General features: G+C 38.4%; 34 non-coding genes across 34 annotated transcripts; all 34 read left to right on the top strand.

Annotated features, from left to right (window-relative positions):
- Positions 1 to 514: 514 nt before the first annotated feature.
- On the top strand, positions 515 to 586 carry Trnae-uuc. Its single transcript has one exon. It is a non-coding gene; the product is annotated as a tRNA-Glu (tRNA).
- Positions 587 to 693: 107 nt separating this feature from the next.
- On the top strand, positions 694 to 795 carry Trnaf-gaa. Its single transcript has one exon. It is a non-coding gene; the product is annotated as a tRNA-Phe (tRNA).
- A 431-nt stretch (positions 796 to 1,226) lies between these two features.
- Positions 1,227 to 1,328, top strand: Trnaf-gaa. Its single transcript has one exon. It is a non-coding gene; the product is annotated as a tRNA-Phe (tRNA).
- A 431-nt stretch (positions 1,329 to 1,759) lies between these two features.
- Positions 1,760 to 1,861, top strand: Trnaf-gaa. The gene has a single exon. It is a non-coding gene; the product is annotated as a tRNA-Phe (tRNA).
- Positions 1,862 to 2,571: 710 nt separating this feature from the next.
- Positions 2,572 to 2,643, top strand: Trnae-uuc. Its single transcript has one exon. It is a non-coding gene; the product is annotated as a tRNA-Glu (tRNA).
- Positions 2,644 to 2,826: 183 nt separating this feature from the next.
- On the top strand, positions 2,827 to 2,928 carry Trnaf-gaa. Its single transcript has one exon. It is a non-coding gene; the product is annotated as a tRNA-Phe (tRNA).
- Positions 2,929 to 3,384: 456 nt separating this feature from the next.
- Trnaf-gaa lies at positions 3,385 to 3,486 on the top strand. The gene has a single exon. It is a non-coding gene; the product is annotated as a tRNA-Phe (tRNA).
- Positions 3,487 to 5,532: 2,046 nt separating this feature from the next.
- Trnaf-gaa lies at positions 5,533 to 5,634 on the top strand. The gene has a single exon. It is a non-coding gene; the product is annotated as a tRNA-Phe (tRNA).
- A 994-nt stretch (positions 5,635 to 6,628) lies between these two features.
- On the top strand, positions 6,629 to 6,730 carry Trnaf-gaa. The gene has a single exon. It is a non-coding gene; the product is annotated as a tRNA-Phe (tRNA).
- A 433-nt stretch (positions 6,731 to 7,163) lies between these two features.
- Positions 7,164 to 7,265, top strand: Trnaf-gaa. Its single transcript has one exon. It is a non-coding gene; the product is annotated as a tRNA-Phe (tRNA).
- Positions 7,266 to 8,229: 964 nt separating this feature from the next.
- Positions 8,230 to 8,331, top strand: Trnaf-gaa. The gene has a single exon. It is a non-coding gene; the product is annotated as a tRNA-Phe (tRNA).
- Positions 8,332 to 8,766: 435 nt separating this feature from the next.
- Trnaf-gaa lies at positions 8,767 to 8,868 on the top strand. Its single transcript has one exon. It is a non-coding gene; the product is annotated as a tRNA-Phe (tRNA).
- A 436-nt stretch (positions 8,869 to 9,304) lies between these two features.
- Positions 9,305 to 9,407, top strand: Trnaf-gaa. Its single transcript has one exon. It is a non-coding gene; the product is annotated as a tRNA-Phe (tRNA).
- A 435-nt stretch (positions 9,408 to 9,842) lies between these two features.
- Trnaf-gaa lies at positions 9,843 to 9,944 on the top strand. The gene has a single exon. It is a non-coding gene; the product is annotated as a tRNA-Phe (tRNA).
- A 994-nt stretch (positions 9,945 to 10,938) lies between these two features.
- Trnaf-gaa lies at positions 10,939 to 11,040 on the top strand. Its single transcript has one exon. It is a non-coding gene; the product is annotated as a tRNA-Phe (tRNA).
- Positions 11,041 to 11,476: 436 nt separating this feature from the next.
- On the top strand, positions 11,477 to 11,579 carry Trnaf-gaa. Its single transcript has one exon. It is a non-coding gene; the product is annotated as a tRNA-Phe (tRNA).
- A 435-nt stretch (positions 11,580 to 12,014) lies between these two features.
- On the top strand, positions 12,015 to 12,116 carry Trnaf-gaa. Its single transcript has one exon. It is a non-coding gene; the product is annotated as a tRNA-Phe (tRNA).
- Positions 12,117 to 13,110: 994 nt separating this feature from the next.
- On the top strand, positions 13,111 to 13,212 carry Trnaf-gaa. The gene has a single exon. It is a non-coding gene; the product is annotated as a tRNA-Phe (tRNA).
- A 433-nt stretch (positions 13,213 to 13,645) lies between these two features.
- Trnaf-gaa lies at positions 13,646 to 13,747 on the top strand. Its single transcript has one exon. It is a non-coding gene; the product is annotated as a tRNA-Phe (tRNA).
- Positions 13,748 to 14,177: 430 nt separating this feature from the next.
- Trnaf-gaa lies at positions 14,178 to 14,279 on the top strand. The gene has a single exon. It is a non-coding gene; the product is annotated as a tRNA-Phe (tRNA).
- Positions 14,280 to 14,711: 432 nt separating this feature from the next.
- On the top strand, positions 14,712 to 14,813 carry Trnaf-gaa. Its single transcript has one exon. It is a non-coding gene; the product is annotated as a tRNA-Phe (tRNA).
- A 178-nt stretch (positions 14,814 to 14,991) lies between these two features.
- On the top strand, positions 14,992 to 15,063 carry Trnae-uuc. Its single transcript has one exon. It is a non-coding gene; the product is annotated as a tRNA-Glu (tRNA).
- A 207-nt stretch (positions 15,064 to 15,270) lies between these two features.
- On the top strand, positions 15,271 to 15,372 carry Trnaf-gaa. The gene has a single exon. It is a non-coding gene; the product is annotated as a tRNA-Phe (tRNA).
- A 178-nt stretch (positions 15,373 to 15,550) lies between these two features.
- Positions 15,551 to 15,622, top strand: Trnae-uuc. Its single transcript has one exon. It is a non-coding gene; the product is annotated as a tRNA-Glu (tRNA).
- A 460-nt stretch (positions 15,623 to 16,082) lies between these two features.
- Trnae-uuc lies at positions 16,083 to 16,154 on the top strand. The gene has a single exon. It is a non-coding gene; the product is annotated as a tRNA-Glu (tRNA).
- A 3,331-nt stretch (positions 16,155 to 19,485) lies between these two features.
- On the top strand, positions 19,486 to 19,587 carry Trnaf-gaa. The gene has a single exon. It is a non-coding gene; the product is annotated as a tRNA-Phe (tRNA).
- Positions 19,588 to 20,579: 992 nt separating this feature from the next.
- On the top strand, positions 20,580 to 20,681 carry Trnaf-gaa. The gene has a single exon. It is a non-coding gene; the product is annotated as a tRNA-Phe (tRNA).
- Positions 20,682 to 22,512: 1,831 nt separating this feature from the next.
- Positions 22,513 to 22,584, top strand: Trnae-uuc. The gene has a single exon. It is a non-coding gene; the product is annotated as a tRNA-Glu (tRNA).
- Positions 22,585 to 22,791: 207 nt separating this feature from the next.
- Positions 22,792 to 22,893, top strand: Trnaf-gaa. Its single transcript has one exon. It is a non-coding gene; the product is annotated as a tRNA-Phe (tRNA).
- A 432-nt stretch (positions 22,894 to 23,325) lies between these two features.
- Trnaf-gaa lies at positions 23,326 to 23,427 on the top strand. The gene has a single exon. It is a non-coding gene; the product is annotated as a tRNA-Phe (tRNA).
- A 434-nt stretch (positions 23,428 to 23,861) lies between these two features.
- Positions 23,862 to 23,963, top strand: Trnaf-gaa. Its single transcript has one exon. It is a non-coding gene; the product is annotated as a tRNA-Phe (tRNA).
- A 1,267-nt stretch (positions 23,964 to 25,230) lies between these two features.
- Positions 25,231 to 25,302, top strand: Trnae-uuc. The gene has a single exon. It is a non-coding gene; the product is annotated as a tRNA-Glu (tRNA).
- Positions 25,303 to 25,480: 178 nt separating this feature from the next.
- On the top strand, positions 25,481 to 25,582 carry Trnaf-gaa. Its single transcript has one exon. It is a non-coding gene; the product is annotated as a tRNA-Phe (tRNA).
- A 181-nt stretch (positions 25,583 to 25,763) lies between these two features.
- On the top strand, positions 25,764 to 25,835 carry Trnae-uuc. Its single transcript has one exon. It is a non-coding gene; the product is annotated as a tRNA-Glu (tRNA).
- The last annotated feature ends 483 nt before the right edge of the window (positions 25,836 to 26,318 follow it).

Raw genomic sequence — 26,318 nt, 5'->3', positions numbered from 1 at the left:
GGATTTCTGGTTTTCACCCAGACTGCCAGGGTTCTACTACCGGTATGGAAAAAAATGCATTTTTTTAAATCTAGAAGTTCTTACTTTTATAATTAGATAAAGTTTTGATTATTGCGAAAAAACAATGGCGAGGAAGAGCAGTCCTTCTTTGGTTGCCATTTTGCGCACTTTTTATTTTTTCATACAAAATTCATCATATTTACGCCCGAGCAGACTAATGCTGAACATGAACGTGCCGAAAAAACTCAGTTGAGAGAGCGTCAGACTGAAGATCTGAAGGTCCCTGGTTCAACCCGGAGAGTTTGTAGGAACTCTGAAAAATCGCGGGTTTCGGCATTTTTTTAAACCATTTTTGTTAACTGGAGCTCTTTCACTGTCAAGACACGGCTTACATGTTTGTAAAGTATGGCACAAATATGAGTTTGATGAATTTATGGAGAAAACATCATCGTATCATGATACTATTATTCGCGCTGTTAATAAGAAAGAAAACAATACCTAAGGTGAACAGATATCCCATATGGTCTAGCGGTTAGGATTTCTGGTTTTCACCCAGACTGCCCGGGTTCGACTCCTGGTATGGGAAAAAATGCATTTTTTTAAATCTAGAAGGTCTGACTTTTATAAAAAAAATTTTCTCATTCAAAATTCATCATATTTAAGCCCGAGCAGACTAAGTCTGGACATGAACGTGCAGAAATAGCTCAGTTGGGAGAGCGTCAGACTGAAGATCTGAAGGTCCCTGGTTCAATCCGGAGAGTTTGTAGTTACTCTGAAAAATCCCGGGTTTCGGCATTTTTTTAAACCATTTTTGTTAACTGGAGCTCTTTTACAGTCAAGACACGGCAGACATGTTTGTAAAGAATGGCACAATATGAGCTTGATAAATTTATGGAGAAAACATCATCGTATCATAATACCATTCTTTGCGCTGTATTTAATCAAGAAAACATTTCCTAAGGTGAGCAGATATCCCATATGGACTAGCGGTTAGGATTTCTGGTTTTCACCCAGACGGCACGGGTTTGACTCCCGGTATGGGAAAAATGCATTTTTTTAAATCTAGAAGGTCTTACTTTTATAATTAGATAAAGTTTTGATTATTGCGCAAAAACAATGGCGAAGAAGAGCAGTCCTTCTTTGTTTGACATTTTGCGCACTTTGTATTTTTTCATACAAAATTCATCATATTTAAGCCCGAGCAGACGAAGTCTGGACATGAACGTTCCGAAATAGCTCAGTTGGGAGAGCGTCAGACTGAAGATCTGAAGGTCCCTGGTTCAATCCGGAGAGTTTGTAGTTACTCTGAAAAATCCCGGGTTTCGGCATTTTTTTAAACCATTTTTGTTAACTGGAGCTCTTTTACAGTCAAGACACGGCAGACATGTTTGTAAAGAATGGCACAATATGAGCTTGATAAATTTATGGAGAAAACATCATCGTATCATAATACCATTCTTTGCGCTGTATTTAATCAAGAAAACATTTCCTAAGGTGAGCAGATATCCCATATGGACTAGCGGTTAGGATTTCTGGTTTTCACCCAGACGGCACGGGTTTGACTCCCGGTATGGGAAAAATGCATTTTTTTAAATCTAGAAGGTCTTACTTTTATAATTAGATAAAGTTTTGATTATTGCGCAAAAACAATGGCGAAGAAGAGCAGTCCTTCTTTGTTTGACATTTTGCGCACTTTGTATTTTTTCATACAAAATTCATCATATTTAAGCCCGAGCAGACGAAGTCTGGACATGAACGTTCCGAAATAGCTCAGTTGGGAGAGCGTCAGACTGAAGATCTGAAGGTCCCTGGTTCAATCCGGAGAGTTTGTAGAAACTCTGAAAAATCCCGGGTTTCGGCATTTTTTAAACCATTTTTGTTAACTGGAGCTCTTTCACAGTCAAGACACGGCAGACATGTTTGTAAAGAATGGTACAAATATGTGCTTGATAAATTTATGGAGAAAACATCATCGTATCATAATACCATTCTTCGCGCTGTATTTAATCAAGAAAACATTTCCTAAGGTGAGCAGATATCCCATATGGACTAGCGGTTAGGGTTTCTGGTTTTCATCCAGACGGCACGGGTTCGACTCCCGGTATGGGAAAAATGCATTTTTTTAAATCTAGAAGGTCTTACTTTTATAATTAGATAAAGTTTTGATTATTGCGCAAAAACAATGGCGAAGAAGAGCAGTCCTTCTTTGTTTGACATTTTGCGCACTTTTTATTTTTTCATACAAAATTCATCATATTTAAGCCCGAGCAGACAAAGTCTGGACATGAACGTGCCGAAATAGCTCAGTTGGGAGAGCGTCAGACTGAAGATCTGAAGGTCCCTGCTTCAATCCGGAGAGTTTGTAGGAACTCTGAAAAAAACCGGGTTTCGGAATTTTTCAAACCATTTTTGTTAACTGGAGCTCTTTCACAGTCAAGACACGGCAGACATGTTTGTAAAGAATGGTACAAATATGAGCTTGATAAATTTATGGAGAAAACATCATCGTATCATAATACTATTCTTCGCGCTGTATTTAATCAAGAAAACAATTCCTAAGGTGAGCAGATATCCCATATGGTCTAGCGGTTAGGATTTCTGGTTTTCACCCAGACGGCCCGGGTCCGACTCCCGGTATGGGAAAAAATACATTTTTTTAAATCTAGAAGGTCTTACTTTTATAATTAGATAAAGTTTTGATTATTGCGCAAAAACAATGGCGAAGAAGAGCAGTCCTTCTTTGGTTGCCATTTTGCGCACTTTTTATTTTTTTATTCACAATTCATCATATTTAAGCCCGAGCAGACTAAGTCTGGACAAGAACGTGCCGAAATAGCTCAGTTGGGAGAGCGTCAGACTGAAGATCTGAAGGTCCTTGGTGCAATCCGGAGAGTTTGTAGGAATTCTGAACAATCCCGGGTTTCGGCATTTCTTTAAACCATTTTTGTTGACTGTAGCTCTTTCACAGTCAAGACACGGCAGACATGTTTGTAAAGTATGGCACAAATATGAGCTTAATAAATTTATGGAGAAAACATCATCGTATTATGATACTATTCTTCGCGCTGTTAATAAGCAAGAAAACATTTCCTAAGTTGAGCAGATATCCCATATGGTCTAGCGGTTAGGATTTCTGGTTTTCACTCAGACTGCCAGGGTTCAACTCCCGGTACGGGAAAATTTCTTTTATTTTAATCTAGAAGTTCTTACCGATTTAATTAGATAAAGTTTCGACTATTGCGCAAAAACAAAGTTTTGAATATTGCGCAAAAACAATTGCGAGGAAGAGCAGTCCTTCTTTGGATGCCATTTTGGCACTTTTTATTTTTTCATACAAAATTCATCATATTTAAGCCCGAGCAGACTAATTCTGCACATGAATGTGCCGAAATAGCTCAGTTGGGAGAGCGTCAGACTGAAGATCTGAAGGTCCCTGGTTCAATCCGGAGAGTTTGTAGGAACTCTGAAAAATCCCGGGTTTCGGCATTTTTTTAAACCATTTTTGTTAACTGGAGCTCTTTCACAGTCAAGACTCGGCAGACATGTTTGTAAAGAATGGCACAAATATGAGCTTGATAAATTTATTGAGAAAACATCATCGTATCATAATACTATTCTTCGCAATGTATTTAATCAAGAAAACATTTCCTAAGTTGAGCAGATATCCCATATGGACTAGCGGTTAGGATTTCTGGTTTTCACCCAGACGGCACGGGTTGTACTCCCGGTATGGGAAAAATGCATTTTTTTAAATCTAGAAGGTCTTACTTTTATAATTAGATAAAGTTTTGATTATTGCGCAAAAACAATGGCAAAGAAGAGCAGTCCTTCTTTGGTTGCCATTTTGCGCACTTTTTATTTTTTCATTCAAAATTCATCATATTTAAGCCCGAGCAGACTAAGGCTGGACATGAACGTGCCGAAATAGCTCAGTTGGGAGAGCGTCAGACTGAAGATCTGAAGGTCCTTGGTGCAATTCCGCAGAGTTTGTAGGAACTCTGAACAATCCCGGGTTTCCGCATTTCTTTAAACCATTTTTGTTGACTGGAGCTCTTTCACAGTCAAGACGCGGCAGACATGTTTGTAAAGAATGGCACAAATATGAGCTTGATAAATTTATGGCGAAAACATCATCGTATCATAATACTATTCTTCGCAAGGTATTTAATCAAGAAAACATTTCCTAAGGTGAGCAGATATATATCCAATATGGTCTAGCAGTTAGGATATCTGGTTTTCACTCAGACGGACCGGATGCGACTCCCGGTATGGGAAAAATGCATTTTTTTAAATCTAGAAGGTCTTACTTTTATAATTAGATAAAGTTTTGATTATTGCGCAAAAACAATTGCGAGGAAGAGCAGTCCTTCATTGGTTGCCATTTTGGCACTTTTTATTTTTTCATACAAAATTCATCATATTTAAGCCCGAGCAGACTAAGTCTGGACATGAACGTGCCGAAATAGCTCAGTTGGGAGAGCGTCAGTATGAAGATCTGAAGGTCCCTGATTCAATCCGGAGAGTTTGTAGGAACTCTGAAAAATCCCGGGTTTCGGCATTTTTTTAAACCATTTTCGTTAACTGGAGCTCTTTCACAGTCAAGACGCGGCAGACATGTTTGTAAAGAATGGCACAAATATGAGCTTGATAAATTTATGGAGAAAACATCATCGTATCATAATACTATTCTTCGCAATGTATTTAATCAAGAAAACATTTCCTAAGGTGAGCAGATATATATCCCATATGGTCTAGCGGTTAGGATATCTGGTTGTCACTCAGACGGACCGGGTGCGACTCCCGGTATGGTAAAAATGCATTTTTTTAAATCTAGAAGGTCTTACTCTTATAATTAGATAAAGTTTTGATTATTGCGCAAAAACAATGGCAAAGAAGAGCAAAAATTCTTTGGTTGCCATTTTGCGCACTTTTTATTTTTTCATTCAAAATTCATCATATTTAAGCCCGAGCAGACTAAGGCTGGACATGAACGTGCCGAAATAGCTCAGTTGGGAGAGCGTCAGACTGAAGATCTGAAGGTCCTTGGTGCAATTCCGCAGAGTTTGTAGGAACTCTGAACAATCCCGGGTTTCGGTATTTCTTTAAACCATTTTTGTTGACTGGAGCTCTTTCACAGTCAAGACGCGGCAGACATGTTTGTAAAGAATGGCACAAATATGAGCTTGATAAATTTATGGCGAAAACATCATCGTATCATAATACTATTCTTCGCAAGGTATTTAATCAAGAAAACATTTCCTAAGGTGAGCAGATATATATCCAATATGGTCTAGCAGTTAGGATATCTGGTTTTCACTCAGACGGACCGGATGCGACTCCCGGTATGGGAAAAATGCATTTTTTTAAATCTAGAAGGTCTTACTTTTATAATTAGATAAAGTTTTGATTATTGCGCAAAAACAATTGCGAGGAAGAGCAGTCCTTCTTTGGTTGCCATTTTGGCACTTTTTATTTTTTCATACAAAATTCATCATATTTAAGCCCGAGCAGACTAAGTCTGGACATGAACGTGCCGAAATAGCTCAGTTGGGAGAGCGTCAGTATGAAGATCTGAAGGTCCCTGGTTCAATCCGGAGAGTTTGTAGGAACTCTGAAAAATCCCGGGTTTCGGCATTTTTTTAAACCATTTTCGTTAACTGGAGCTCTTTCACAGTCAAGACGCGGCAGACATGTTTGTAAAGAATGGCACAAATATGAGCTTGATAAATTTATGGAGAAAACATCATCGTATCATAATACTATTCTTCGCAATGTATTTAATCAAGAAAACATTTCCTAAGGTGAGCAGATATATATCCCATATGGTCTAGCGGTTAGGATATCTGGTTGTCACTCAGACGGACCGGGTGCGACTCCCGGTATGGTAAAAATGCATTTTTTTAAATCTAGAAGGTCTTACTCTTATAATTAGATAAAGTTTTGATTATTCCGCAAAAACAATGGCGAAGAAGAGCAGTCCTTCTTTGGTTGCCATTTTGCGCACTTTTTATTTTTTTACTCAAAATTCATCATATTTAAGCCCGAGCAGACTAAGTCTGGACATGAACGTGACGAAATAGCTCAGTTGGGAGAGCGTCAGACTGACGATCTGAAGGTCCTTGGTGCAATCCGGAGAGTTTGTAGGAACTCTGAACAATCCCGGGTTTCGACATTTCTTTAAACCATTTTTGTTGACTGTAGATTTTCACAGTCAAGACACGGCAGACATGTTTGTAAAGTATGGCACAAATATGAGCTTAATAAATTTATGGAGAAAACATCACCGTATCATGATACTATTCTTTGCGCTGTTAATAAGCAAGAAAACATTTTCTAAGTTAAGCAGATATCCCATATGGTCTAGCGGTTAGGATTTCTGGTTTTCACCCAGACTGCCAGGGTTCTACTCCCGGTACGGGAAAATCTCTTTTATTTTAATCTAGAAGTTCTTACCGATTTAATTAGATAAAGTTTCGACTATTGCGCAAAAACAAAGTTTTGAATATTGCGCAAAAAACAATGGCGAGGAAGAGCAGTCTTTTTTTGGTTGCCATTTTGGCACTTTTTATTTTTTCATTCAAAATTCATCATATTTAAGCCCGAGCAGACTAAGTGTGGACATGAACGTGCCGAAATAGCTCAGTTGGGAGAGCGTCAGACTGAAGATCTGAAGGTCCCTGGTTCAATCCGGAGAGTTTGTAGGAACTCTGAAAAATCCCGGGTTTCGGCATTTTTTTAAACCATTTTTGTTAACTGGAGCTCTTTCACAGTCAAGACACGGCAGACATGTTTGTAAAGTATGGCACATATATGAGCTTAATAAATTTATGGAGAAAACATCATCGTATCATGATACTATTCTTCGCGCTGTTAATAAGCAAGAAAACATTTCCTAAGTTGAGCAGATATCCCATATGGTCTAGCGGTTAGGATTTCTGGTTTTCTCCCAGACGGCCCGGGTTCTACTCAAGGTATGGGAAAAATGCATTTTTTTTTAATCTAGAAGGTCTTACTTTTATAATTAGAAAAAGTTTTGATTATTGCGCAAAAACAATGGCGAAGAAGAGCAGTCCTTCTTTGTTTGACATTTTGCGCACTTTTTGTTTTTTCATACAAAATTCATCATATTTAAGCCCGAGCAGACGAAGTCTGGACGTGAACTTGCCGAAATAGCTCAGTTGGGAGAGCGTCAGACTGAAGATCTGAAGGTCCCTGGTTCAATCCGGAGAGTTTGTAGGAACTCTGAACATTCCCGGGTTTCGGCAATTTTTTAAACCATTTTTGTTGACTGGAGCTCTTTCACAGTCAAGACACGGCAGACATGTTTGTAAAGAATGGTACAAATATGAGCTTGATAAATTTATGGAGAAAACATCATCGTATCATAATACTATTCTTCGCGCTGTATTTAATCAAGAAAACATATCCTAAGGTGAGCAGATATCCCATATGGTCTAGCGGTTAGGATTTCTGCTTTTCACCCAGACTGCCAGGGTTCGACTCCCGGTATGGGAAAAAATGCATTTTTTTAAATCTAGAAGTTCTTACTTTTATATTTAGATAAAGTTTTGATTATTGCGCAAAAACAATGGCGAAGAAGAGCAGTCCTTCTTTGGTTGCCATTTTGCGCAAAATTTTTTTGCATTCAAAATTCATCATATTTAAGCCCGAGCAGACTAAGTCTGGACATGAACAACCGAAATAGCTCAGTTGTGAGAGCATCAGACTGAAGATCTGAAGGTCCCTGGTTCAATCCGGAGAGTTTGTAATAATTCTGAAAAATCACGGGTTTTGGCATTTTTTAAACCATTTTTGTTAACTGGAGCTCTTTCACAGTCAAGACACGGCAGACATGTTTGTAAAGAATGGCACAAATATGAGCTTGATAAATTTATGGAGAAAACATCATCGTATCATAATACTATTCTTCGCAATGTATTTAATCAAGAAAACATTTCCTAAGGTGAGCAGATATCCCATATGGTCTAGCGGTTAGGATTTCTGCTTTTCACCCAGACTGCCAGGGTTCGACTCCCGGTATGGGAAAAAATGCATTTTTTTAAATCTAGAAGTTCTTACTTTTATATTTAGATAAAGTTTTGATTATTGCGCAAAAACAATGGCGAAGAAGAGCAGTCCTTCTTTGGTTGCCATTTTGCCCACTTTTTATTTTTTTATTCAAAATTCATCATATTTAAGCCCGAGCAGACTAAGTCTGGACATAAACGTGCCGAAATAGCTCAGTTGGGAGAGCGTCAGACAGAAGATCTGAAGGTCCCTGGTTCAATCCGGAGAGTTTGTAGCAACTCTGAAAAATCCCGGGTTCCGGCATTTTTTTAAACCATTTTTGTTGACTGGAGCTCTTTGACAGTCAAGACACGGCAGACATGTTTTTAAAGTATGGCACAAATATGAGCTTGATAAATTTATGGAGAAAACATCATCGTATCATAATACTATTCTTCGCAAGGTATTTAATCAAGAAAACATTTCCTAAGGTGAGCAGATATATATCCAATATGGTCTAGCAGTTAGGATATCTGGTTTTCACTCAGACGGACCGGATGCGACTCCCGGTATGGGAAAAATGCATTTTTTTAAATCTAGAAGGTCTTACTTTTATAATTAGATAAAGTTTTGATTATTGCGCAAAAACAATTGCGAGGAAGAGCAGTCCTTCTTTGGTTGCCATTTTGGCACTTTTTATTTTTTCATACAAAATTCATCATATTTAAGCCCGAGCAGACTAAGTCTGGACATGAACGTGCCGAAATAGCTCAGTTGGGAGAGCGTCAGTATGAAGATCTGAAGGTCCCTGGTTCAATCCGGAGAGTTTGTAGGAACTCTGAAAAATCCCGGGTTTCGGCATTTTTTTAAACCATTTTCGTTAACTGGAGCTCTTTCACAGTCAAGACGCGGCAGACATGTTTGTAAAGAATGGCACAAATATGAGCTTGATAAATTTATGGAGAAAACATCATCGTATCATAATACTATTCTTCGCAATGTATTTAATCAAGAAAACATTTCCTAAGGTGAGCAGATATATATCCCATATGGTCTAGCGGTTAGGATATCTGGTTGTCACTCAGACGGACCGGGTGCGACTCCCGGTATGGTAAAAATGCATTTTTTTAAATCTAGAAGGTCTTACTCTTATAATTAGATAAAGTTTTGATTATTGCGCAAAAACAATGGCAAAGAAGAGCAGTAATTCTTTGGTTGCCATTTTGCGCACTTTTTATTTTTTCATTCAAAATTCATCATATTTAAGCCCGAGCAGACTAAGGCTGGACATGAACGTGCCGAAATAGCTCAGTTGGGAGAGCGTCAGACTGAAGATCTGAAGGTCCTTGGTGCAATTCCGCAGAGTTTGTAGGAACTCTGAACAATCCCGGGTTTCGGCATTTCTTTAAACCATTTTTGTTGACTGGAGCTCTTTCACAGTCAAGACGCGGCAGACATGTTTGTAAAGAATGGCACAAATATGAGCTTGATAAATTTATGGCGAAAACATCATCGTATCATAATACTATTCTTCGCAAGGTATTTAATCAAGAAAACATTTCCTAAGGTGAGCAGATATATATCCAATATGGTCTAGCAGTTAGGATATCTGGTTTTCACTCAGACGGACCGGATGCGACTCCCGGTATGGGAAAAATGCATTTTTTTAAATCTAGAAGGTCTTACTTTTATAATTAGATAAAGTTTTGATTATTGCGCAAAAACAATTGCGAGGAAGAGCAGTCCTTCTTTGGTTGCCATTTTGGCACTTTTTATTTTTTCATACAAAATTCATCATATTTAAGCCCGAGCAGACTAAGTCTGGACATGAACGTGCCGAAATAGCTCAGTTGGGAGAGCGTCAGTATGAAGATCTGAAGGTCCCTGGTTCAATCCGGAGAGTTTGTAGGAACTCTGAAAAATCCCGGGTTTCGGCATTTTTTTAAACCATTTTCGTTAACTGGAGCTCTTTCACAGTCAAGACGCGGCAGACATGTTTGTAAAGAATGGCACAAATATGAGCTTGATAAATTTATGGAGAAAACATCATCGTATCATAATACTATTCTTCGCAATGTATTTAATCAAGAAAACATTTCCTAAGGTGAGCAGATATATATCCCATATGGTCTAGCGGTTAGGATATCTGGTTGTCACTCAGACGGACCGGGTGCGACTCCCGGTATGGTAAAAATGCATTTTTTTAAATCTAGAAGGTCTTACTCTTATAATTAGATAAAGTTTTGATTATTCCGCAAAAACAATGGCGAAGAAGAGCAGTCCTTCTTTGGTTGCCATTTTGCGCACTTTTTATTTTTTTACTCAAAATTCATCATATTTAAGCCCGAGCAGACTAAGTCTGGACATGAACGTGACGAAATAGCTCAGTTGGGAGAGCGTCAGACTGACGATCTGAAGGTCCTTGGTGCAATCCGGAGAGTTTGTAGGAACTCTGAACAATCCCGGGTTTCGACATTTCTTTAAACCATTTTTGTTGACTGTAGATTTTCACAGTCAAGACACGGCAGACATGTTTGTAAAGTATGGCACAAATATGAGCTTAATAAATTTATGGAGAAAACATCACCGTATCATGATACTATTCTTTGCGCTGTTAATAAGCAAGAAAACATTTTCTAAGTTAAGCAGATATCCCATATGGTCTAGCGGTTAGGATTTCTGGTTTTCACCCAGACTGCCAGGGTTCTACTCCCGGTACGGGAAAATCTCTTTTACTTTAATCTAGAAGTTCTTACCGATTTAATTAGATAAAGTTTCGACTATTGCGCAAAAACAAAGTTTTGAATATTGCGCAAAAAACAATGGCGAGGAAGAGCAGTCTTTTTTTGGTTGCCATTTTGGCACTTTTTATTTTTTCATTCAAAATTCATCATATTTAAGCCCGAGCAGACTAAGTGTGGACATGAACGTGCCGAAATAGCTCAGTTGGGAGAGCGTCAGACTGAAGATCTGAAGGTCCCTGGTTCAATCCGGAGAGTTTGTAGGAACTCTGAAAAATCCCGGGTTTCGGCATTTTTTTAAACCATTTTTGTTAACTGGAGCTCTTTCACAGTCAAGACACGGCAGACATGTTTGTAAAGTATGGCACATATATGAGCTTAATAAATTTATGGAGAAAACATCATCGTATCATGATACTATTCTTCGCAATGTATTTAATCAAGAAAACATTTCCTAAGGTGAGCAGATATATATCCCATATGGTCTAGCGGTTAGGATATCTGGTTGTCACTCAGACGGACCGGGTGCTACTCCCGGTATGGTAAAAATGCATTTTTTTAAATCTAGAAGGTCTTACTCTTATAATTAGATAAAGTTTTGATTATTGCGCAAAAACAATGGCAAAGAAGAGCAGTAATTCTTTGGTTGCCATTTTGCGCACTTTTTATTTTTTCATTCAAAATTCATCATATTTAAGCCCGAGCAGACTAAGGCTGGACATGAACGTGCCGAAATAGCTCAGTTGGGAGAGCGTCAGACTGAAGATCTGAAGGTCCTTGGTGCAATTCCGCAGAGTTTGTAGGAACTCTGAACAATCCCGGGTTTCGGCATTTCTTTAAACCATTTTTGTTGACTGGAGCTCTTTCACAGTCAAGACGCGGCAGACATGTTTGTAAAGAATGGCACAAATATGAGCTTGATAAATTTATGGCGAAAACATCATCGTATCATAATACTATTCTTCGCAAGGTATTTAATCAAGAAAACATTTCCTAAGGTGAGCAGATATATATCCAATATGGTCTAGCAGTTAGGATATCTGGTTTTCACTCAGACGGACCGGATGCGACTCCCGGTATGGGAAAAATGCATTTTTTTAAATCTAGAAGGTCTTACTTTTATAATTAGATAAAGTTTTGATTATTGCGCAAAAACAATTGCGAGGAAGAGCAGTCCTTCTTTGGTTGCCATTTTGGCACTTTTTATTTTTTCATACAAAATTCATCATATTTAAGCCCGAGCAGACTAAGTCTGGACATGAACGTGCCGAAATAGCTCAGTTGGGAGAGCGTCAGTATGAAGATCTGAAGGTCCCTGGTTCAATCCGGAGAGTTTGTAGGAACTCTGAAAAATCCCGGGTTTCGGCATTTTTTTAAACCATTTTCGTTAACTGGAGCTCTTTCACAGTCAAGACGCGGCAGACATGTTTGTAAAGAATGGCACAAATATGAGCTTGATAAATTTATGGAGAAAACATCATCGTATCATAATACTATTCTTCGCAATGTATTTAATCAAGAAAACATTTCCTAAGGTGAGCAGATATATATCCCATATGGTCTAGCGGTTAGGATATCTGGTTGTCACTCGGACGGACCGGGTGCGACTCCCGGTATGGTAAAAATGCATTTTTTTAAATCTAGAAGGTCTTACTCTTATAATTAGATAAAGTTTTGATTATTCCGCAAAAACAATGGCGAAGAAGAGCAGTCCTTCTTTGGTTGCCATTTTGCGCACTTTTTATTTTTTTACTCAAAATTCATCATATTTAAGCCCGAGCAGACTAAGTCTGGACATGAACGTGACGAAATAGCTCAGTTGGGAGAGCGTCAGACTGACGATCTGAAGGTCCTTGGTGCAATCCGGAGAGTTTGTAGGAACTCTGAACAATCCCGGGTTTCGACATTTCTTTAAACCATTTTTGTTGACTGTAGATTTTCACAGTCAAGACACGGCAGACATGTTTGTAAAGTATGGCACAAATATGAGCTTAATAAATTTATGGAGAAAACATCACCGTATCATGATACTATTCTTTGCGCTGTTAATAAGCAAGAAAACATTTTCTAAGTTAAGCAGATATCCCATATGGTCTAGCGGTTAGGATTTCTGGTTTTCACCCAGACTGCCAGGGTTCTACTCCCGGTACGGGAAAATCTCTTTTATTTTAATCTAGAAGTTCTTACCGATTTAATTAGATAAAGTTTCGACTATTGCGCAAAAACAAAGTTTTGAATATTGCGCAAAAAACAATGGCGAGGAAGAGCAGTCTTTTTTTGGTTGCCATTTTGGCACTTTTTATTTTTTCATTCAAAATTCATCATATTTAAGCCCGAGCAGACTAAGTGTGGACATGAACGTGCCGAAATAGCTCAGTTGGGAGAGCGTCAGACTGAAGATCTGAAGGTCCCTGGTTCAATCCGGAGAGTTTGTAGGAACTCTGAAAAATCCCGGGTTTCGGCATTTTTTTAAACCATTTTTGTTAACTGGAGCTCTTTCACAGTCAAGACACGGCAGACATGTTTGTAAAGTATGGCACATATATGAGCTTAATAAATTTATGGAGAAAACATCATCGTATCATGATACTATTCTTCGCGCTGTTAATAAGCAAGAAAACATTTCCTAAGTTGAGCAGATATCCCATATGGTCTAGCGGTTAGGATTTCTGGTTTTCACCCAGACGGCCCGGGTTCTACTCAAGGTATGGGAAAAATGCATTTTTTTTTAATCTAGAAGGTCTTACTTTTATAATTAGAAAAAGTTTTGATTATTGCGCAAAAACAATGGCGAAGAAGAGCAGTCCTTCTTTGTTTGACATTTTGCGCACTTTTTATTTTTTCATACAAAATTCATCATATTTAAGCCCGAGCAGACGAAGTCTGGACGTGAACTTGCCGAAATAGCTCAGTTGGGAGAGCGTCAGACTGAAGATCTGAAGGTCCCTGGTTCAATCCGGAGAGTTTGTAGGAACTCTGAACATTCCCGGGTTTCGGCAATTTTTTAAACCATTTTTGTTGACTGGAGCTCTTTCACAGTCAAGAGACGGCAGACATGTTTGTAAAGAATGGTACAAATATGAGCTTGATAAATTTATGGAGAAAACATCATCGTATCATAATACTATTCTTCGCGCTGTATTTAATCAAGAAAACATATCCTAAGGTGAGCAGATATCCCATATGGTCTAGCGGTTAGGATTTCTGCTTTTCACCCAGACTGCCAGGGTTCGACTCCCGGTATGGGAAAAAATGCATTTTTTTAAATCTAGAAGTTCTTACTTTTATATTTAGATAAAGTTTTGATTATTGCGCAAAAACAATGGCGAAGAAGAGCAGTCCTTCTTTGGTTGCCATTTTGCGCAAAATTTTTCTGCATTCAAAATTCATCATATTTAAGCCCGAGCAGACTAAGTCTGGACATGAACAACCGAAATAGCTCAGTTGTGAGAGCATCAGACTGAAGATCTGAAGGTCCCTGGTTCAATCCGGAGAGTTTGTAATAATTCTGAAAAATCCCGGGTTTCGGCATTTTTTAAACCATTTTTGTTAACTGGAGCTCTTTCACAGTCAAGACACGGCAGACATGTTTGTAAAGAATGGCACAAATATGAGCTTGATAAATTTATGGAGAAAACATCATCGTATCATAATACTATTCTTCGCAATGTATTTAATCAAGAAAACATTTCCTAAGGTGAGCAGATATCCCATATGGTCTAGCGGTTAGGATTTCTGCTTTTCACCCAGACTGCCAGGGTTCGACTCCCGGTATGGGAAAAAATGCATTTTTTTAAATCTAGAAGTTCTTACTTTTATATTTAGATAAAGTTTTGATTATTGCGCAAAAACAATGGCGAAGAAGAGCAGTCCTTCTTTGGTTGCCATTTTGCCCACTTTTTCTTTTTTTATTCAAAATTCATCATATTTAAGCCCGAGCAGACTAAGTCTGGACATAAACGTGCCGAAATAGCTCAGTTGGGAGAGCGTCAGACAGAAGATCTGAAGGTCCCTGGTTCAATCCGGAGAGTTTGTAGCAACTCTGAAAAATCCCGGGTTCCGGCATTTTTTTAAACCATTTTTGTTAACTGGAGCTCTTTCACTGTCAAGACACGGCAGACATGTTTGTAAAGAATGGAACAAATATGAGCTTGATAAATTTATGGAGAAAACATCATCGTATCATAATACTATTCTTCGCAATGTATTTAATCAAGAAAACATTTCCTAAGGTGAGCAGGTATCCCATATGGTCTAGCGGTTAGGATTTCTGGTTTTCACCCAGACGGCCCGGGTTCGACTCCCGTTATGGGAAAATCTCTTTTATTTTAATTTAAAAGTTCTTACCGATTTAATTAGATAAAGTCTCGACTATTGCGCAAAAACAAAGTTTTGATTATTGCGCAAAAACAATGGCGAGGAAGAGCAGTCCTTCTTTGGTTGCCATTTTGGCACTTTTTAATTTTTTCATTCAAAATTCATCATAATTAAGCCCGAGCAGACTAAGTGTGGAAATGAACGTGCCGAAAAAGCTCAGTTGGGAGAGCGTCAGACTGAAGATCTGAAGGTCCCTGGTTCAATCCGGAGAGTTTGTAGGAACTCTGAAAAATCCCGGGTTTCGGCATTTTTTTAAACCATTTTTGTTAACTGGAGCTCTTTCACAGTCAAGACACGGCAGACATGTTTGTAAAGTGTGGCACATATATGAGCTTAATAAATTTATGGAGAAAACATCATCGTATCATGATACTATTCTTCGCGCTGTATTTAATCAAGAAAACATTTCCTAAGGTGAGAAGATATCCCATATGGTATAGCGGTTAGGATTTCTGGTTTTCACCCAGAAGGCCAGGGTTCGACTCCCGGTATGGGAAAAATTCCTTTTTTAAATCTAGAAGGTCTTACTTTTATAATTAGATAAAGTGTTGATTATTGCGCAAAAACAATGGCGAGGAAGAGCAGTGCTTCTTTGGTTGCCATTTTGCGCAAAATTTTTTTGCATTCAAAATTCATCATATTTAAGCCCGAGCAGACTAAGTCTGGACATGAACAACCGAAATAGCTCAGTTGTGAGTGCATCAGACTGAAGATCTGAAGGTCCCTGGTTCAATCCGGAGAGTTTGTAATAATTCTGAAAAATCCCGGGTTTCGGCATTTTTTAAACCATTTTTGTTAACTGGAGCTCTTTCACAGTCAAGACACGGCAGACATGTTTGTAAAGAATGGCACAAATATGAGCTTGATAAATTTATGGAAAAACATCATCGTATCATAATACTATTCTTCGCAATGTATTTAATCAAGAAAACATTTCCTAAGGTGAGCAGATATATATCCCATATGGTCTACCGGTTAGGATTTCTGGTTTTCACCCAGACGGCCCGGGTTCGACTCCCGGTATGGGAAAAACGCATTTTTTTAAATCTAGAAGGTCTTACTTTTATAATTAGATAAAGTTTTGATTATTGCGCAAAAACAATGGCGAAGAAGAGCAGTCCTTCTTTGTTTGACATTTTGCGCAATTTTTAGTTTTTCATACAAAATTCATCATATTTAAGCCCGAGCAGACGAAGTCTGGACATGAACGTGCCGGAATAGCTCAGTTGGGAGAGCGTCCGACTGAAGATCTGAAGTTCCCTGGTTCAATCCGGAGAGTTTGTAGGAACTCTGAACATCCCCGTTTTTCGGCATTTCTTTAAACCATTTTTGTTGACTGTAGCTCTTTCACAGTCAAGACACGGCAGACATGTTTGTAAAGAATCGTACAAATATGAGCTTAATAAATTTATGGAGAAAACATCATCGTATCTTATTACTATTCTTCGCGCTGTGTTTAATCAAGAAAACATTTTCTAAGGTGAGCAGATATCCCATATGGTCTAGCGGTTAGGATTTCTGGTTTTCACCCAGACTGCCAGGGTTCTACTACCGGTATGGGAAAAAATGCATTTTTTTAAATCTAGAAGTTCTTACTTTTATAATTAGATAAAGTTTTGATTATTGCGAAAAAACAATGGCGAGGAAGAGCAGTCCTTCTTTGGTGCCATTTTGCGCACTTTTTATTTTTTCATACAAAATTCATCATATTTAAGCCCGAGCAGACTAAGTCTGGACATGAACGTGCCGAAAAAGCGCAGTAGGGAGAGCGTCAGACTGAAGATCTGAAGGTCCGTGGTTCAATCCGGAGAGTTTGTAGGAACTCTGAAAAATCCCGGGTTTCGGCATATTTTTAAACCATTTTTGTTGACTGGAGCTCTTTGACAGTCAAGACACGGCAGACATGTTTTTAAAGTATGGCACAAATATGAGCTTGATAAATTTATGGAGAAAACCTCATCGTATCATGATACTATTTTTTGCGCTGTTGATAAGCAAGAAATGATTTCCTAAGTTGAGCAGATATCCCATATGGTCTAGCGGTTAGGATTTCTGGTTTTCACCCAGACTGCCAGAGTTCGACTCCCGGTAAGGAAAATCTCTTTTATTTAAATCTAGAAGTTCTTACCTATTTAATTAGAAAAAGTTTCGACTATTGCGCAAAAACAAAGTTTTGATTATTGCGTAAAAAATGTCGAGGAAGAGCAGTCCTTCTTTGGTTGCCATTTTGGCACTTTTTATTTTTTCATTCAAAATTCATCATATTTAAGCCCGAGCAGACTAAGTCTGGACATGAACGTGCCGAAAAAGCGCAGTAGGGAGAGCGTCAGACTGAAGATCTGAAGGTCCGTGGTTCAATCCGGAGAGTTTGTAGGAACTCTGAACATCCCCGTTTTTCGGCATTTCTTTAAACCATTTTTGTTGACTGTAGCTCTTTCACAGTCAAGACACGGCAGGCATGTTTGTAAAGAATCGTACAAATATGAGCTTGATAAATTTATGGAGAAAACATCATCGTATATTAATACTATTCTTCGCGCTGTATTTAATCAAGAAAACATTTCCTAAGGTGAGCAGATATCCCATATGGTCTAGCGGTTAGGATTTCTGGTTTTCACCCAGACTGCCAGGGTTCTACTACCGGTATGGGAAAAAATGCATTTTTTTAAATCTAGAAGTTCTTACTTTTATAATTAGATAAAGTTTTGATTATTGCGAAAAAACAATGGCGAGGAAGAGCATTCCTTCTTTGGTTGCCATTTTGCGCACTTTTTATTTTTTCATACAAAATTCATCATATTTACGCCCGAGCAGACTAATGCTGAACATGAACGTGCCGAAAAAACTCAGTTGAGAGAGCGTCAGACTGAAGATCTGAAGGTCCCTGGTTCAACCCGGAGAGTTTGTAGGAACTCTGAAAAATCGCGGGTTTCGGCATTTTTTTAAACCATTTTTGTTAACTGGAGCTCTTTCACTGTCAAGACACGGCTTACATGTTTGTAAAGTATGGCACAAATATGAGTTTGATGAATTTATGGAGAAAACATCATCGTATCATGATACTATTATTCGCGCTGTTAATAAGAAAGAAAACAATACCTAAGGTGAACAGATATCCCATATGGTCTAGCGGTTAGGATTTCTGGTTTTCACACAGACTGCCCGGGTTCGACTCCCGTTATGGGAAAAATGCATTTTTTTAAATCTAGAAGGTCTGACTTTTATAAAAATTTCTCATTCAAAATTCATCATATTTAAGCCCGAGCAGACTAAGTCTTAACAAGAACGTGTTAAAATAGCTCAGTTGGGATAGCGTCAGACTGAACATCTGAATGTCACTGGTTCAATCTGGAGAGTTTGTAGGAACTCTGAAAAATCCCGGGTTTCGGGATTTTTTTAAACCATTTTTGTTAACTGGAGCTCTTTCACAGTCAAGACACGGCAGACATGTTTGTAAAGAATGGCACAAATATGAGCTTGATAAATTTATGGAGAAAACATCATCGTAACATAATACTATTCTTCGCGCTGTATTTAATCAAGAAAACATTTCCTGAAGTGAACAGATATCCCATTTGTCTAGCGGTTAGGATTTCTGGTTTTCACCCAGACGGCCCGGGTTCGACTCCCGGTATGGGAAAAATGCATTTTTTTAAATCTAGAAGGTCTTATTTTTATAATTAGATAAAGTTTAGATTATTGCGCAAAAACAATGGCGAGGAAGAGCAGTCCTTCTTTGGTAGCCATTTTGCGCACTTTTTAGTTTTTTCATACAAAATTCATCATATTTAAGCCCGAGCAGACTAAGGCTGAACATTAACGTGCCGAAATAGCGCAGTTGGGAGAGCTTCAGACTGAAGATCTGAAGGTCCCTGGTTCAATCCGGAGAGTTTGTAGGAACTCTGAAAAATCCCGGGTTTAGGCGTTTTTTTAAACCATTTTTGCTGACTGGAGCTCTTTTACAGTCAAGACACGGCAGACATGTTTGTAAAGAATGGTACAAATATGATCTTGATAAATTTATGGAGAAAACATCATCGTATCATAATACTATTCTTCGCGCTGTATTTAATCAAGAAAACATTTCCTAAGGTGAGCAGATATCCCATATGGTCTAGCGGTTAGGATTTCTGCTTTTCACCCAGACTGCCAGGGATCGACTCCCGGTATGGGAAAAAATGCATTTTTTTAAATCTAGAAGTTCTTACTTTTATGATTAGATAAAGTTTTGATTATTGTGCAAAAACAATGGCGAGGAAGAGCAGTCCTTCTTTGGTAGCCATTTTGCGCACTTTTAATTTTTTTTTATACAAAATTCATCATATTTAAGCCCGAGCAGACTAAGTCTGGACATAAACGTGCCGAAATAGCTCAGTTGGGAGAGCGTCAGACTGAATATCTTAGGGTCCCTGGTTCAATCCGGAGAGTTTGTAGCAACTCTGAAAAATCCCGGGTTCCGGCATTTTTTTAAACCATTTTTGTTAACTGAAGCTCTTTCACTGTCAAGACACGGCAGACATGTTTGTAAAGAATGGCACAAATATGAGCTTGATAAATTTATGGAGAAAACATCATCGTATCATAATACTATTCTTCGCGCTGTATTTAATCAAGAAAACATTTCCTAAGGTGAGCAGGTAACCCATATGGTCTAGCGGTTAGAATTTCTGGTTTTCACCCAGACGGCCCGGGTTCGACTCCCGGTATGGCAAAATCTCTTTTATTTTAATCTAGAAGTTCTTACCGATTTAATTAGATAAAGTCTCGACTATTTCGCAAAAACAAAGTTTTGATTATTGCGCAAAAACAATGGCGAGGAAGAGCAATCCTTCTTTGGTTGCCATTTTGGCACTTTTTAATTTTTTCATTCAAAATTAATCATATTTAAGCTCGAGCAGACTAAGGCTGAACATGAACGTGCCGAAATAGCGCAGTTGGGAGAGCTTCAGACTGAAGATCTGAAGGTCCCTGGTTCAATCCGGAGAGTTTGTAGGAACTCTGAAAAATCCCGGGTTTAGGCGTTTTTTTAAACCATTTTTGCTGACTGGAGCTCTTTCACAGTCAAGACACGGCAGACATGTTTGTAAAGAATGGTACAAATATGAGCTTGATAAATTTATGGAGAAAACATCATCGTATCATAATACTATTCTTCGCGCTGTATTTAATCAAGAAAACATTTCCTAAGGTGAGCAGATATCCCATATGGTCTAGCGGTTAGGATTTCTGCTTTTCACCCAGACTGCCAGGGATCGACTCCCGGTATGGGAAAAAATGCATTTTTTTAAATCTAGAAGTTCTTACTTTTATGATTAGATAAAGTTTTGATTATTGTGCAAAAACAATGGCGAGGAAGAGCAGTCCTTCTTTGGTAGCCATTTTGCGCACTTTTTATTTTTTCATACAAAATTCATCATATTTAAGCCCGAGCAGACTAAGTCTGGACATAAACGTGCCGAAATAGCTCAGTTGGGAGAGCGTCAGACTGAATATCTTAGGGTCCCTGGTTCAATCCGGAGAGTTTGTAGCAACTCTGAAAAATCCCGGGTTCCGGCATTTTTTTAAACCATTTTTGTTAACTGAAGCTCTTTCACTGTCAAGACACGGCAGACATGTTTGTAAAGAATGGCACAAATATGAGCTTGATAAATTTATGGAGAAAACATCATCGTATCATAATACTATTCTTCGCGCTGTATTTAATCAAAAAAACATTTCCTAAGGTGAGCAGGTAACCCATATGGTCTAGCGGTTAGAATTTCTGGTTTTCACCCAGACGGCCCGGGTTCTACTCCCGGTATGGCAAAATCTCTTTTATTTTAATCTAGAAGTTCTTACCGATTTAATTAGATAAAGTCTCGACTATTTCGCAAAAACAAAGTTTTGATTATTGCGCAAAAACAATGGCGAGGAAGAGCAGTCCTTCTTTGGTTGCCATTTTGGCACTTTTTAATTTTTTCATTCAAAATTCATCATATTTAAGCTCGAGCAGACTAAGGCTGAACATGAACGTGCCGAAATAGCGCAGTTGGGAGAGCTTCAGACTGAAGATCTGAAGGTCCCTGGTTCAATCCGGAGAGTTTGTAGGAACTCTGAAAAATCCCGGGTTTAGGCGTTTTTTTAAACCATTTTTGCTGACTGGAGCTCTTTCACAGTCAAGACACGGCAGACATGTTTGTAAAGAATGGTACAAATATGAGCTTGATAAATTTATGGAGAAAACATCATCGTATTATAATACTATTCTTCGCGCTGTATTTAATCAAGAAAACATTTCCTAAGGTGAGCAGATATCCCATATGGTCTAGCGGTTAGGATTTCTGCTTTTCACCCAGACTGCCAGGGATCGACTCCCGGTATGGGAAAAAAGGCATTTTTTTAAATCTAGAAGTTCTTACTTTTATGATTAGATAAAGTTTTGATTATTGTGCAAAAACAATGGCGAGGAAGAGCAGTCCTTCTTTGGTAGCCATTTTGCGCACTTTTTATTTTTTCATACAAAATTCATCATATTTAAGCCCGAGCAGACTAAGTCTGGACATAAACGTGCCGAAATAGCTCAGTTGGGAGAGCGTCAGACTGAATATCTTAGGGTCCTTGGTTCAATCCGGAGAGTTTGTAGCAACTCTGAAAAATCCCGGGTTCCGGCATTTTTTTAAACCATTTTTGTTAACTGAAGCTCTTTCACTGTCAAGACACGGCAGACATGTTTGTAAAGAATGGCACAAATATGAGCTTGATAAATTTATGGAGAAAACATCATCGTATCATAATACTATTCTCCGCGCTGTATTTAATCAAGAAAACATTTCCTAAGGTGAGCAGGTAACACATATGGTCTAGCGGTTAGAATTTCTGGTTTTCACCCAGACGGCCCGGGTTCGACTCCCGGTATGGCAAAATCTCTTTTATTTTAATCTAGAAGTTCTTACCGATTTAATTAGATAAAGTCTCGACTATTTCGCAAAAACAAAGTTTTGATTATGGCGCAAAAACAATGGCGAGGAAGAGCAATCCTTCTTTGGTTGCCATTTTGGCACTTTTTAATTTTTTCATTCAAAATTCATCATATTTAAGCTCGAGCAGACTAAGTCTGGACATGAACGTGCCGAAAAAGCGCAGTAGGGAGAGCGTCAGACTGAAGATCTGAAGGTCCGTTGTTCAATCCGGAGAGTTTGTAGGAACTCTGAACATCCCCGTTTTTCGGCATTTCTTTAAACCATTTTTGTTGACTGTAGCTCTTTCACAGTCAAGACACTTCAGGCATGTTTGTAAAGAATCGTACAAAAATGAGCTTGATAAATTTATGGAGAAAACATCATCGTATCTTAATACTATTCTTCGCGCTGTATTTAATCAAGAAAACATTTCCTAAGGTGAGCAGATATCCCATATGGTCTAGCGGTTAGGATTTCTGGTTTTCACCCAGACTGCCAGGGTTCGACTCCCGGTACGGGAAAATCTCTTTTATTTTAATCTAAAAGTTCTTACCGATTTAATTAGATAAAGTTTCGACTATTGCGCAAAAACAAAGTTTTGAATATTGCGCAAAAAACAATGGCGAGGAAGAGCAGTCTTTTTTTGGTTGCCATTTTGGCACTTTTTATTTTTTCATTCAAAATTCATCATATTTAAGCCCGAGCAGACTAAGTGTGGACATGAACGTGCCGAAATAGCTCAGTTGGGAGAGCGTCAGACTGAAGATCTGAAGGTCCCTGGTTCAATCCGGAGAGTTTGTAGGAACTCTGAAAAATCCCGGGTTTCGGCATTTTTTTAAACCATTTTTGTTAACTGGAGCTCTTTCACAGTCAAGACACGGCAGACATGTTTGTAAAGTATGGCACATATATGAGCTTAATAAATTTATGGAGAAAACATCATCGTATCATGATACTATTCTTCGCGCTGTTAATAAGCAAGAAAACATTTCCTAAGTTGAGCAGATATCCCATATGGTCTAGCGGTTAGGATTTCTGGTTTTCACCCAGACGGCCCGGGTTCTACTCAAGGTATGGGAAAAATGCATTTTTTTTAATCTAGAAGGTCTTACTTTTATAATTAGAAAAAGTTTTGATTATTGCGCAAAAACAATGACGAAGAAGAGCAGTCCTTCTTTGTTTGACATTTTGCGCACTTTTTTGTTTTTCATACAAAATTCATCATATTTAAGCCCAAGCAGACGAAGTCTGGACGTGAACTTGCCGAAATAGCTCAGTTGGGAGAGCGTCAGACTGAAGATCTGAAGGTCCCTGGTTCAATCCGGAGAGTTTGTAGGAACTCTGAACATTCCCGGGTTTCGGCAATTTTTTAAACCATTTTTGTTGACTGGAGCTCTTTCACAGTCAAGACACGGCAGACATGTTTGTAAAGAATCGTACAAATATGAGCTTGATAAATTTATGGAGAAAACATCATCGTATCATAATACTATTCTTTGCGCTGTATTTAATCAAGAAAACATTTCCTAAGGTGAGCAGATATCCCATATGGTCTAGCGGTTAGGATTTCTGCTTTTCACCCAGACTGCCAGGGTTCGACTCCCGGTATGGGAAAAAATGCATTTTTTGAAATCTAGAAGTTCTTACTTTTATATTTAGATAAAGTTTTGATTATTGCGCAAAAACAATGGCGAAGAAGAGCAGTCCTTCTTTGGTTGCCATTTTGCCCACTTTTTTTTTTTTTTATTCAAAATTCATCATATTTAAGCCCGAGCAGACTAAGTCTGGACATAAACGTGCCGAAATAGCTCAGTTGGGAGAGCGTCAGACAGAAGATCTGAAGGTCCCTGGTTCAATCCGGAGAAATTGTAGCAACTCTGAAAAATCCCGGGTTTCGGCATTTTTTTAAACCATTTTTGTTAACTTGAGCTCTTTCACAATCAAGACACGGCAGACATGTTTGTAAAGTATGGCACAAATATGAGCTTGATAAATTTATGGAGAAAACATGATCGTATCATAATACTATTCTTCGCGCTGTATTTAATCAAGAAAACATTTCCTAAGGTGAGCAGATATCCCATATGGACTAGCGGTTAGGATTTCTGGTTTTCACCCAGACGGTACGGGTTCGACTCCCGGTATGGGAAAAATGCATTTTTTTAAATCTAGAAGGTCTTACTTTTATAATTAGATAAAGTTTTAATTATTGCGCAAAAACAATGGCGGAGAAGAGCAGTCCTTCTTTGTTTGACATTTTGCGCACTTTTTATTTTTTCATACAAAATTCATCATATTTAAGCCCGAGCAGACTAAGTCTGGACATGAACGTGCCGAAAAAGCGCAGTAGGGAGAGCGTCAGACTGAAGATCTGAAGGTCCCTGGTTCAATCCGGAGAGTTTGTAGGAACTCTGAAAAATCCCGGGTTTCGGCATATTTTTAAACCATTTTTGTTGACTGGAGCTCTTTGACAGTCAAGACACGGCAGACATGTTTTTAAAGTATGGCACAAATATGAGCTTGATACATTTATGGAGAAAACCTCATCGTATCATGATACTATTTTTCGCGCTGTTAATAAGCAAGAAACGATTTCCTAAGTTAAGCAGATATAACATATGGTCTAGCGGTTAGGATTTCTGGTTTTCACCCAGACTGCCAGAGTTCGACTCCCGGTAAGGAAAATCTCTTTTATTTTAATCTAGAAGTTCTTACCTATTTAATTAGAAAAAGTTTCGACTATTGCGCAAAAACAAAGTTTTGATTATTGCGCAAAAAATGTCGAGGAAGAGCAGTCCTTCTTTGGTTGCCATTTTGGAACTTTTTATTTTTTCATTCAAAATTCATCATATTTAAGCCCGAGCAGACTAAGTCTGGACATGAGCGTGCCGAAATAGCTCTGTTGGGAGAGCGTCAGACTGAAGATCAGAAGGTCCCTGGTTCAATCCAGAGAGTTTGTGGGAACTCTGAAAAGTCCCGGTTTTCGGCAATTCTTTAAACCATTTTTGTTGACTGGAGCTCTTTCACAGTCAAGACACGGTAGACATGTTTGTAAAGAATGGCACAAATATAAGCTTGATAAATTTATGGAGAAAACATCATCGTATCATGATACTATTCTTCGCGCTGTATTTAATCAAGAAAACATTTCCTAAGGTGAGCAGATATCCCATATGGTATAGCGGTTAGGATTTCTGGTTTTCACCCAGAAGGCCAGGGTTCGACTCCCGGTATGGGAAAAATTCCTTTTTTAAATCTAGAAGGTCTTACTTTTATAATTAGATAAAGTTTTGATTATTGCGCAAAAACAATGGCGAGGAAGAGCAGTCCTTCTTTGGTTGCCATTTTGCGCAAATTTTTTTTGCATTCAAAATTCATCATATTTAAGCCCGAGCAGACTAAGTCTGGACATGAACAACCGAAATAGCTCAGTTGTGAGAGCATCAGACTGAAGATCTGAAGGTCCCTGGTTCAATCCGGAGAGTTTGTAATAATTATGAAAAATCCCGGGTTTCGGCATTTTTTAAACCATTTTTGTTAACTGGAGCTCTTTCACAGTCAAGACACGGCAGACATGTTTGTAAAGAATGGCACAAATATGAGCTTGATAAATTTATGGAGAAAACATCATCGTATCATAATACTATTCTTCGCAATGTATTTAATCAAGAAAACATTTCCTAAGGTGAGCAGATATATATCCCATATGGTCTACTGGTTAGGATTTCTGGTTTTCACCCAGACGGACCGGGTTCGACTCCCGGTATGGGAAAAACGCATTTTTTTAAATCTAGAAGGTCTTACTTTTATAATTAGATAAAGTTTTGATTATTGCGCAAAAAAAATGGCGAAGAAGAGCAGTCCTTCTTTGTTTGACATTTTGCGCACGTTTTAGTTTTTCATACAAAATTCATCATATTTAAGCCCGCGCAGACGAAGTCTGGACATGAACGTGCCGAAATATCTCAGTTTGGAGAGCGTCCGACTGAAGATCTGAAGGTCCCTGGTTCAATCCGGAGAGTTTGTAGGAACTCTGAACATCCCCGTTTTTCGGCATTTCTTTAAACCATTTTTGTTGACTGTAGCTCTTTCACAGTCAAGACACGGCAGACATGTTTGTAAAGAATCGTACAAATATGAGCTTGATAAATTTATGGAGAAAACATCATCGTATCTTAATACTATTCTTCGCGCTGTGTTTAATCAAGAAAACATTTCCTAAGGTGAGCAGATATCCGATATGGTCTAGCGGTTA

Source organism: Nematostella vectensis, chromosome 11 (assembly GCF_932526225.1).
Source record: "Nematostella vectensis chromosome 11, jaNemVect1.1, whole genome shotgun sequence".
Classification (NCBI taxonomy): Eukaryota; Metazoa; Cnidaria; class Anthozoa; order Actiniaria; family Edwardsiidae; genus Nematostella; species Nematostella vectensis.
This window is presented reverse-complemented; position numbering and strand designations above follow the sequence as displayed.